Below are 11,739 nucleotides of genomic sequence, written 5' to 3'. Positions count from 1 at the left end.
AGCAGATCCCTAGCCGCCCTTCCTCTTGCATAATTTCACCCCAAGCGCTATTCTGATCACAGGACAAGCTGCCGCCCAGGTATTCTGCAGAAAACCACGGTGACGCTCATCCTGCCCAAGGCAGGGGGTTCTTTGGGGTCTGGATTTCTGAAAGGGGCCGCTTCTGACTGATAAGATTACTCAGAGAACAAGAAGACACTTTTTAAAGTCTGCCACGCTAGTCATTCCAAGTTCAAAAATAAAATACAGCTGAATTATCCTGGGCCTCCATTTGTAACAGGGGGAGGGGCCCAGAGATGCAGAAGCAGCTCGGCCGGCCGAGGGTGTGACTTGTATATGATGTGGTTTGAGACCAGCTCTCAGTTCCTGATGGCACGCACCAGGCTGTGACAGCTGCGCACAGGCCGGTGGGGGTGCCGCGGGGCCCTCCCAGTGAGTAGGCACATTTGAGTCCCAAAGAGGGGAGCAACTTGAGTGTGACAAAGCGGACTTTCAATACCCAGTAATTCCTAAAGCAGTTCCTGGGTGGCTATTTACAAAATAAATCTGCATTTGCTGGGTGACTGAATTTACAAGAGGGGCTACAACCAATAATGGCACATGCATTTTCAGCTCTCACCCAATGAGAATTTGATGTCTCCCGTCTCTTACCTTTCCACTGCCGTGCCCTAGCCTTCCTGAAGACTGTGGGAGACTGTTCTGACTTCACCTGAACAACCTGCGGGATGCCAGGCCGCATGCTGTAAGGAACACAGATGTGTAATGAACGCAGACACAACAGGTCTTTACACCCTCTGGTCCTCACAGAGCTTAGCGATGTACACACAGATGATGCCTGCATGAGTGACACAACCTCAGCTTCACGGGGGCTCCAGAAGGACACATGACACTGAGATGGGAAGGGCAGCGAAAGCTTCTTAGAGGAGGTGGCTTTAGAAATGGACTTTATTTTGGGCAGGACTAAGGGGCAGGATTCTGGCAGGAGGAGGACAAAGTGGGCATCTTCGCAGAGGGAACATCAGTAATGCTCACGGATATAGGGAAGGTGAGGGCAGGTTCAGGGAATAGGGATTGGGCTGGAGAGAAGTGATAGAATAGGGAATAGTGACGACGACAACAACAGGAAAGGAAGCCTAAGCCTAAAGAGGTTGGGCCTATTTGGTAGGAATTGGGGACCTCCTGGAGGTTTCAAAGCAGCTTGGTGACATGCTGAAGAGTGAGGTTGACAGAGGTGTGTAGGATGGGGTGGAGTGGAGAGACCAGGCTGGCTCAGCAATCCAGGTAAGAGATAATGAGGATGGGGTGGTGACAGCCACCTCCAAGCCTTTAAAAAATTGCACTCAACTGAGTGTGTGGGGATGGGGTTCTTGAGATTCCCTGCCCGCCGCCCTCTGTCATGACCTTCATGGAGAGAAGGGGGTGAGCAGTACCCTTTTTGAGGACATCAGTGGAACAATTTTTGACTTACATGAAAGGAACTGCTAGTTGGAATTTGGTTGGCATGCACGAGCGCCAGAGGCAAAAATCCCATATTAGAAAATCAAGTTTAGAAGGAGCGTCTGCAGTTCTTGTTCTCAGACTACTGTACCTGGGTTAACAACCACCCCGCCCCCATCCATTAGGAGTCCAGTAGTATTGCCCTAGTCCATCACCGACTTTGAACTTGGCCTACCTGGGCTCATGGTAGCTCCTCCCTCCAGGCATGTTCCACACCCAGGGAACCACACTGGCAAGCCTAGTATTTGTCACTCAGCCCATGTAGGGAATGCAGCACAAACAACATGTCTTGGGTCATTTCATTCTATCGGGTTAATCTTCCCGACCGCTCTGATTATCGCCTATGAAATCACATCCACACTCTTCAGTCTGGGATCTGTGGCCCTACGTGACCTGGGGCACCACCATGGTGTAATTGTCACGCGCTTGGGCTTCAGAGTCAGATGACCTAGTTTGGAATTCTGGCTCTGCCACGTAACCTCTCTGAGCCTCAGTTTTCCCTTTCTTTCCCAGCCAGGCTGTAGTAAAGATCTAGAGATATCATATGTAAAGAATGTAGCACAGAGTCCAGCATGCAGTGAACGCTCAGTAGTTGACATCCATTACCATAGTAACAGCTTGGCCCCCAAGCTGTATACACTTTCCTACTGTATTCCCACAGCTCCTTTTATATTTCCCCACCTCCACGCTTTTTTTAATACCTTTCCCTCTGGGTAAGGCTGGCCTCTTCTTAATCTGCAGTTTCAAAGGTCAGATGCTAACCTGGGCCTGCTCAGATGCTAACAGCACTAGGAAGGCTCCCACATGCCCCCCGTCACCCTGTGTGAGTCTGTGGTGCTTCTCATTAGCATCAGAGCGGGCCCAGTCTTATCTGCTTCCAGCATGGATCTCCAGGAGAGCAGGGATTGTTGTGTTATTTACTGACTGTCCTCAGCGTGTAGAACAGCACGTAGTGTTAGGCTCTTACTTCTGTTTTAAAATCCTCGCCCAAGGATATGACATGTTTTTATTGATTTTAGAGAGAAGGAGGGAGAAAGCGAGAGAGAAAGAGAGAAACATCAATGTGAGAAATATCGATCAGTTGCCTCCATACACACCCTGACTGGGGATCAAACCTGCAACCTAGGTATGTGCCCTGATTGGGAATCGAACCTGCAATCTTTTTGGTGCATGGGATAATTCTCCAACCAATTGAGCCACCCAGCCAGGGTTTACATTTAGTATTTTTTAAATTTTTTACCTATTAATTTGAGAGAGAGAAAGAGAGAAAGAGAGGGAGAGAGAAACATCAATTTGTTGTTCCATTTATGTATGCATTTATTGGTTGGTTCCTGCATATATCCTGACTGGGAATCGAACTAGCAACCTTTTGCTGCACAGGACGACACCCAACCAACTGAGCCACATTGGCCAGGACTTACTTTTTTTTTAAAAGCATGACTCTGTCTACTAGCTAATGTGCTCTTTGAGGGCCTGTTACTGATTTGTTCTATAGTTTCTATAGTGTCCTTGTGAGTTCAATGTCCTGAACTATGGACGAATGACAAGAAAAGGGTTCTGCTCAAAAAGGGGGAATGGGAAAGTCCTCGGAGGCAGAAATAGAAACCATTGATGCGGAAGTTTCACCCCCTTTTACCCTCGGAATGGCAGTGATGATTTAACTGAAAACCCAGGAGAGCAGGTAAGGGTAGCTCTATACCTATTACAGAAAATGGCTGTAACTTGGGTCATGGCCTACAGGTGAATTAAGCTCAGTGGCTTAGACCACATCCATAGCTAAGAATGTCCTGGTCACCAGCTATAGTTAGGTCTGTTTGAGAAGTGTGCTCTTAAAGCTGATGGTTAAATCTTATTTACAGGTCTAGATTCATAAGGTTTAGCTACTTATATGACACAGACAGCAAAGGACCTATCCCGAACAGAAGTGTTTTTCACAACCTCTGAAGATAGCCAATCACTAGCCCAGGGCCAGAGCTGGTGGTCAATAAATATTCAGTAAATAAGTGAGAGAATGAATGGGCCAGGGCAGTGGTCGGCAAAGTCATTAGTCAACAGAGCCAAATATCAACAGTACAACGATTGAAATTTCTTTTGAGAGCCAAATTTTTGTAACTTAAACTTCTTCTAACGCCACTTCTTCAAAATAGACTCGCCCAGGCCATGGTATTTTGTGGAAGAGCCACACTCAAGGGGCCAGAGAGCCGCATGTGGCTCACGAGCGGCAGTTTGCCGACCACGGGGCCAGGGGATATAAAGCTACTTTTTAAGATCTCCACACATGTGCGCACTAATACTTTGCAAGTATATACTTTTTGAAGAATAAATATAATGCATTTAAGCATTACTGAATCCATAATAGTGTTTTGTAATTTTGAATTTTCCTTGGTCAACTATTGTCATGTTGTTTGTTTGTTTTTTTGTGTGTTTTTTGGTGGGGGGGGGGGTTCCGCAAAATTTTCTAATATTTGAAAAGGATCCTTCTACTTGAAAAGTAGAAACATTTGCCCTAAGATGCTTCTGAAACCACTTCCAGCAGAACCGCTAACACCTTCTTGGCAGAGTCCCCATGACTGTAATTGGTGGGTAAGGACCGAGCAGTAAAATTCGAGCTGTGAGCCACAAGCTCGCGGCTGCCCTTCCTATTTCAGATGGTCAGAAAAGCCTCCCGCCGTGCTCCCTCAGAGCCGGGTCACGAGAAACAAACTGTTGCTGTTACATGCAAACCCCCCAGTTGTCTAGCCCAGGTTCTGTTTGCCAACTACAACATTCTACTGTTACCTAAGGCTCAGATCCATCACTATTTGAATGTTGTCCAAAGCAACTTTTGGTCCTTAATCAATTGCCACAAATTTTAGTCTTAGATGAAGCACCAAATAACATATAACTATCTGTTTTAGATTGTGCCAAAATGTACTGAAAATAAGACCTCTTCTAGAACAAGCTAGAGAGGGGTTCCAAAGGCCAAGGGCTTATCTGAGCTCCCTGACCACGGCTCTGGAATTTATCTCCAGGGTCTTGGCACCAGCAGCACCTGCTTATCTTTGGGTTGGTGGACCCCAACCAGCTTCTAGGAGAAATTACCGTATTTTCCGGCGTATAACATGACTGGGCGTATAAGATTTTCCTGGGTTAAAAAGTCGTCTTATACGCTGGAAAATACGGTACCTGATACTATTCATGAGAGAGACTTGGGCGAAAAGCCTATTTACTATTACCGTATTTTCCGGCATATAAGACGACTTTTTAACCCAGGAAAATCTTATACGCCCAGTCGTCTTATACGCCGGAAAATACGGGTAACAACAAAAAGAGTCACTTTTCTTCACTATAGGTCTAATCCTATATAATAAAAGGCTAATATACAAATCGACTGCAACGGTGGAACGACTGGTCGCTATGACGGGCACTGACCACCAGGAGGCAGACGCTCAATGCAGGAGCTGCCCCCAGGTGGCCAGTGCGCTCCCACAGGGGGAGCTCCACTCAGCTAGAAGCCAGGCTCACAGCTGGTGAGCACAGTGGCGGTGGCGGGAGCCTCTCCTGCCTCCGAGGCAGCGCTAAGGATGTCCGTCAGTCCGACATCCCCCGAGGGCTCCCAGACTGCGAGAGGGTGCAGGCCGGGCTGAGGGACGCCTCCCCTTCCCCCCAGTGCATGAATTTCGTGCACCGGGCCTCTAGTATATTTCATAAAGGGTGTAGCAATTCAGTTTATCTGCTTCTAAAGCAAGTTGCCAACTGTAAGTTATTCTACTGACATGTTGGTTGAGCCAGACAGACATGGCTTTTCTCTAGAAGATATCATTATTTGATAACTCCCATTGCCCTCTTCTGCCTGACTTTACCTAAATCCAGTATTACAGCTAAGCACCTCTCAGATATAGAATCTGTCATTCGGGTTAGGAAAGAGGACCTATGCTTATCTTAGAATTCTCGGCTAACGGGCCAGTTCAGCAATACGTAGGTGACACTCAGCCGGAAGAGGGCACTTCCTAAGAAAGGTCTTTGACGAAGCAAACAGTCCATGACTGTAATTGGTGGGTAAGGACCGAGCAGTAAAATCTGCATTTATTACTTTTAAATTCAGCAGTAGTTACTGACTATGGTTCAGCACTGTGCCAGGAACGGCCACTTAGAGACACGGTTCCTATTTCCGAGGAGCTCGCTGTCTCACAGGGGGCTGGGCTGTGTGAAGAATGCACGGTATACATATATAAAGTTACAATACAGTGACAAATGCTACAAAATGAAATTTCAAAGTGAAATGGTGCCACTGAGAGGGGTGTGAATAACTGTCAGGGGTGCTCAGAGATTAGTTTTGCAGGAGTTTTCCAGGAGGACCAAAGTCTGGGAGCAGTAGATGAGAGATGAGTATTCAAGGCGGGGAGGGGCGGGAATCATCCGTGTGAGGCCCAAGGAGAGCATCCAGGGCCCACGTGGGGATCGGCAAACCAAAACGAACCAGTAGGTGAATGTCAGGTTGGGGCCCGATGCCAGGCTAAGGAGTTAAGGTTCTGTCAGGTGGGTCACGGGCGGTAACAGGATTAGATCTGCTTAGGAAGGAGGAGGGCTTGGAGCAGTCGAGCGGTGGGAGATCACACTAGGACTGGGGGCTATTGTGAGGCAGTGGCTGTCCCAGACGCTGATAGGATCAGGGTGGGCCAGGTTGGTGCCCCCCAACCCAGAGATAAGTAGGTGCTGCTGGTGCCAAGACCCTGGAGATAAATACCAGAGCAGTGGTCAGGGGGCCCGGAAAAGCCCCTGGCCTTCAGAACCCCTCTCTAGATAATTTATGTTCAAAATTTAACACCCAGGGCACCAGCAGGCAGCGTGGGGTTTCCTCTGGACGTTCTGAATCCTTGCACAGGCAAGTCACCAGGAAGCAACAGAGCACATGTAGCTCAGTGGAGCCCAGGACTTCGGCTGCCTGGGTTTGAGTCCTGGCTCTGCCGTCAGTCCTCCTGCTGGACAGGAACAGCACTAACCTACCTTGGAGGGCTGGTGTGAGGGTGAAGAGTTGATCCACAGAAAGGGCTTAGGACAGTGCAGAACACAGTAGGCCTGGGTAAATGTGGCACTGTGAAAAAGTGAGCAGGTGGTTGGCTGTGCCACATGAAATCAAAGCTGCTCTGGTCTTATGAACCAGGAGATCACGGTTCGATTCCTAGTCAGGGCACATGCCCAGGTTGTGGCCTTAATCCCCACTGTGGGGTGTGCAGGAGGCAGCCGATCAATGATTCTCTTTCATCTTTGATGTTTTTCTCTCTCTCTCTCTCTCTCTCTCTCTCTCTCTCTCTCTCTCTCTCTCCCTCTCCCTTCCTCTCTGAAATCAATAAAAGTGTTAAAACAAATAAACAAATAGAGCTGCTCTGGTCTGAAGGGAATGGGGGTGGGGTCGTGCTCCTTTTGCCTGCCCATCTTTGGGTTAGGTCTTGATGGAATGTCTCTACTAGTTTGCAAACCACTGGACCCTCCATTCCTGGGTTTAACTTCTACATGTATTTCCTGAACCCAAAGAATTCAAGTAGGGCCAGCCTTTCCAGGCCTGGAACAGAATCTGGACGGAACAGTATTTCTCATAAGAGAGCAAAGTGCGACCCCCGGAGGACTGCTGGTGAGTCACCCGTCACCTAAAGGCCCCAGAGGCTAATCCCACCCAGGACTGTGCTCGTGCTCTGCAGATGGAGAGGAACAACTGTGCGAACCTCCCCCTCAGACACAGACATCCCTGCTGGCCCAGGCGGGGATGGGACCACATCTCTCCAACAGCATGGAAGCTGTCATCCTTTCCTGCTTTGTGAGGGGCCTGAAATAAAATTCTCCCTCATAGGACTGTTATGAGGAATAAATGAGTTAGTGCAAGTTGAGAATTTAGCACACATTAAATGTGCAATGAAACCTTTGCTTAGAGCTGTTATTTTCCGTCCATAATCACAATTCTTACATCTATTTAAGTCGGTACAGTGTTCAGTGGGTTAAATGGGGGTTCAGAGCCTGATAAGTATATAGAATTACAATTTAAAAAATTCTCCAAGAAAAATTATCTTCATATTGTGAGTAGACAAAAGATATTCCATACTATATAAATAAGGTGAAAATTAACCCTATCTAGTTTAGTTCAAGGTCATTGCTGTCACTTAAAAGCCTACGGTTTCTATGAAGTCAAACCATGCAGGAGTTTTAGCAGCTTTGGCATCCACCATCATGAGTGAACTGCCGTGCAGTTGAGGATCTTTCCAGCAAACCCTAAAAGTGAGATTTTTATCACAGCAATCCTGACTCCACAAAGTAACAAGACGGGCAGTTCAAGAAGCAGGCTTTAGCTTCCATTAATAAAGGTTAGCTGTTACATTAGGCAGACCAGTATCTTCTGGGGACTAACTAGTATCTTATTAAGTTATAAATACACCTAATGGCTTTAGTACTGGCTTCTTATTTTGGAATATGAGAAAAATCAGAACTCATAATCACTGGAGTCTAAAATGCTACTGTTTTTTATAAAATATATTTACCTATTAATACTGCTTATAAGTTACTGTTTCTATAGAGCCCACAAACTCCCTCAAAGGACAGCTGTGATTTTCCTGTAATTGCATCAAGCTACTTGCAGTGGTACAAGAAAGTGGCAGAAGATTATAAAATAAAAAACTTTTTTTTCTTTTGTTAATCCTCACCCGAGGATATTTTTTCCCATTTTTTTTTTTTTTTTTTTTTTTTTAGAGTTTGTGGAAGGGAGGGAGGAAGAGAGGGAGACTGAGAGAGAAGAGACAAAGAGAAACATCGATGTGACAGAGACACATCGATTGGTTGTCTCCTGCCCGGGCCCTGGCCAGGGCTGAGGATCAAGCCTGCGACCCAGATAAGTGTCTTTGACCAGGAATTGAACCCTCGACCCTTTGGTGCACTGGATGATGCTCTAACCACTGAGCAACACCAGCCAGGGTCAAATTGTTTGGTTTTGATTCAAACTAGTCAAACCAGTTCAGAAAAAGATGGTGGAATTTCTCTCCCCACCTTCACTCCCCTTCTGGTTTCTCATTAAGGGGGAAAAAATGCCTCTCCTGCCCATCTTCATTTACTGAACTCTAAACACAGAATGCTGTCCAAGTTTTCTTAAAAAGAACAAGTTCAAAGGGCACAGAGTTCTCTTTCACTTTCTGTAGAGAAAGAACATACTTAAAATCATTTACCAAATAATGAATGACTGTTACATCAAGTTCAAGCTTACCTCATCTGCTGCTGCTGACTTGCTAACTGCTCCACTGACTGTGGGAAAATCCGAGAGCTGTGCACCCTCCGCGATGCCCAGGCATGGAGACGGTCTCAAGGGATGCTCCGGTGTGTGAGGGGAAGCTGTCCCTGAGCTATGAGGAAAGCTAAGTAAACTGCACAGGTGTTACATGCTCACATCCTACCCCACTTCTGTTCCCAAAGGCAAATAAACCACTTCATCTTTTCCTTTCTCCTGATAAGGAGACAGGGCTTCTCATCTCCACACCCCAGAGTTCCCTGGTGAAAAAACCTGCTTTCTAGGTGGGCTGGACTGCTGGTAACCACAGGCCTCAGCAGGGTCCCCAGGAGGGGTGAAAGTAGGGGTCAGAGGGGTCACATGCCACAGAGACAGCTGTTTGCCCTTGGTCAGGATGGACAGACCCTACCTCGGGGGGGTGGGGGGGGGGAAGGCTGGAAACGGTTCTTCTGGACTCCTTCACAAGCAGAGGATGGCCAAGCTAGCTGCAGCTTCACAATCAGCAACGGGGAGGGAAAACCTCACAACAAACAGTGGTAACAGAAGGTGTGTGGGAAGATGGTAAGTTTGGTCTAAAACAAGCAGTGTCTCGGGTAATGAGCTGTTGTGAGGAAATATGTGGGGCTCGCAGTGCCTGCAGCACTTTTAAAGGGCACGGCTGCTGTTCCTTCAGGGTTTTCTTTTTTGAGGGGGGTGGCTGGGGAAGGGCAGAGCCCCTCTAAAGAGCATGAGGATTCCAGAGCAGAGGAAAAGCCACGTCCACGTGTTGCAGCCACGAAGCCCTGCATTCGCATCCCAGCTCTGCTCTGGCCACTGTCCTTCCTCCTGCCTTTGGGAACACCTGCCTTCTCTGAATCCAGCGGCTGCACATGTGAAATGATAGACCCGGGGCATCAGCCAGGGTCCTGGCATGAAGCATTTGGCACACTCAGCTGGGATGAGCTAGCAGTCATAAGGGGACTACTTACAAAGGGTGTGGGCGGGGTTAAGGGACTCTTGTGAGGGCAGAGAAGCCCCTAAGACCTGGCAAACAGGGAGCCAGGACCAGTTCTTGGCTTGAAATGATAGAGGCAGGGTGTGGTTACCAAACCCTGAAGTTGCCCGACAGGAGCTGTGGCCCTTGGCAGAGGAGCCCAGCCACCGTCAACCCACACCTGGCAGGAAGAAGCCAGGGGAGTGACTTCCCCAAACTCTCCGCTTAATGCCGAGCTCCTTCCAGCACATCTGGTAGATCCTGACCAGAGAGGCTGGACCTGCAGGAGCAGAGAACACCCAGCACACCTAACACACGATGGGGCTGGCGGGGTTTTAACGAGAGCATCATCGTAAGTGCCTGGCATCGCAAATGGTCACTCCCTACCTATCCGATCCGCCTGCCTATTTGGCATTTACTCTCGAAAGGCCACAATATAACTTTTATTCTCAGGTGCCAAAAGCCAGAATGAAAACAAAGACATGTTTCACCCAGAGCGAAAAAACTTTTACAAAATTGACAGATAACATTTATTAAAACATGTCATACAAAAGGGCATGGTCTCTTCTATAAGAAGAAAATATTAAACAGTAACATTCAGTTAAGTAAAACCATGCTGTACACTGAAGACAGCAATATATATAGACAAAACTATTCAACTTTTGCAACACAGGCATAACAGTTCACAAAATATCAATAAGATATGCACCTAATGATAATCTGTTTATCATCAAATGGTTTCATGGCCTAAGAGTCACCTGACTTGCATAAATAAAGTAATTTTCTGGAACCTCATAAAAGGAAAGAAGGCAGCAGCAACTGACATTGTGACACAGGCTTCAAGCAAAACTAAAAAAAAAAAAGTCACATTTGCAAAATGTGTTCCAGCATCTTCCCATAGAATACTATCAGTAGAGATCTAAAATAAGAAACATGTACCTTTAAATATATAAGTAGCAAAGAAAAAACTCAATCAAACAAACCCTGATTTCACTGAATAAAGTTAGTCACCCAGGAAAGCAACCTAAACACAAAATTAACTGTGGACAGATGAGGGTGGGGGCTGAGGGAGGGTACTATGTTGCTTGGTGTCCAGCACTCCTAAATGATCAGACCTTTTAAAAGCGAACGCCTGGGTTGGGTGTGATGGGGTCCTCGCCACCCTTGGTGACCAGGGGACTGCAGCAAATCCCCCTCCCCAGGAAAGCACAGTTCTGCCCTTCGGCTCTACCTTCACTCGGGGCAGGTAGCTTGGGGACGTGCGTGCCTCCTCCCTAGGAAGGAGCCGCTGAGGCTCAGCAGCTTTCCCAAACAGCTAGAAGTCAGCGTAGGGCAGTTTAGTTCAGAAAAGCCCACTAGAAAGGAGGAAACCCTTCTGGAAGACTCTCTGAAAGTTGTGGCCAGGAGAGGAGACCGAAGGAAGGTGAGATCTGGATCAGAATCCACAGGCTGGGCCCAGGAGCGCCTGAGGGTGACCCTCTGCGCTAGAGGAAAGGCGGCCGCAGTCCTTCCGCAGACAGTGACGCCTGCTTACCAAGTGGATCACTGTAATGTGTGCATCTAAGATTAAAGGCATGGTGTCAGTACTCACATCAAATACCACTGGTGGTGCCGTGAAGCCCTTTCCCACTGGGAGTAGATCAAACCACAGTTAAGACTCAAAGGAGAGGACAAATACCTTGGTTGTAGGCCACTGATATGATCCCTGAAAGACTGTTTGGAAAATGTTACCCACAGCCACCCAAACTTTGGAAGGATAAAGATTTTCTAAAGCTGTACGGAGGCTAAGGAGACAGACTATCCAACCCAGGGGAGGCAGGAAAAACAGGTAGTAATACAGCATGACCTCCTACCCCTAAAAAGCCGAGTTTATAAAACTGTCCAAAGCTGATGTGCATATAAGGATTTCAACAAAAGATACATCTCCACAACCCATGAAGTAAGTCCCAGCACAACTGACTGCTTCCGAATGACACCAGAGGGCTGCCCCTCCCACTCCTGGCCCAGGCAGGCACTTCATTAC

Source organism: Eptesicus fuscus, chromosome 15, assembly GCF_027574615.1.
Source record: "Eptesicus fuscus isolate TK198812 chromosome 15, DD_ASM_mEF_20220401, whole genome shotgun sequence".
Classification (NCBI taxonomy): Eukaryota; Metazoa; Chordata; class Mammalia; order Chiroptera; family Vespertilionidae; genus Eptesicus; species Eptesicus fuscus.
The sequence above is the reverse complement of the archived record's forward strand: the minus strand, read 5'-3'. Positions refer to the sequence as shown.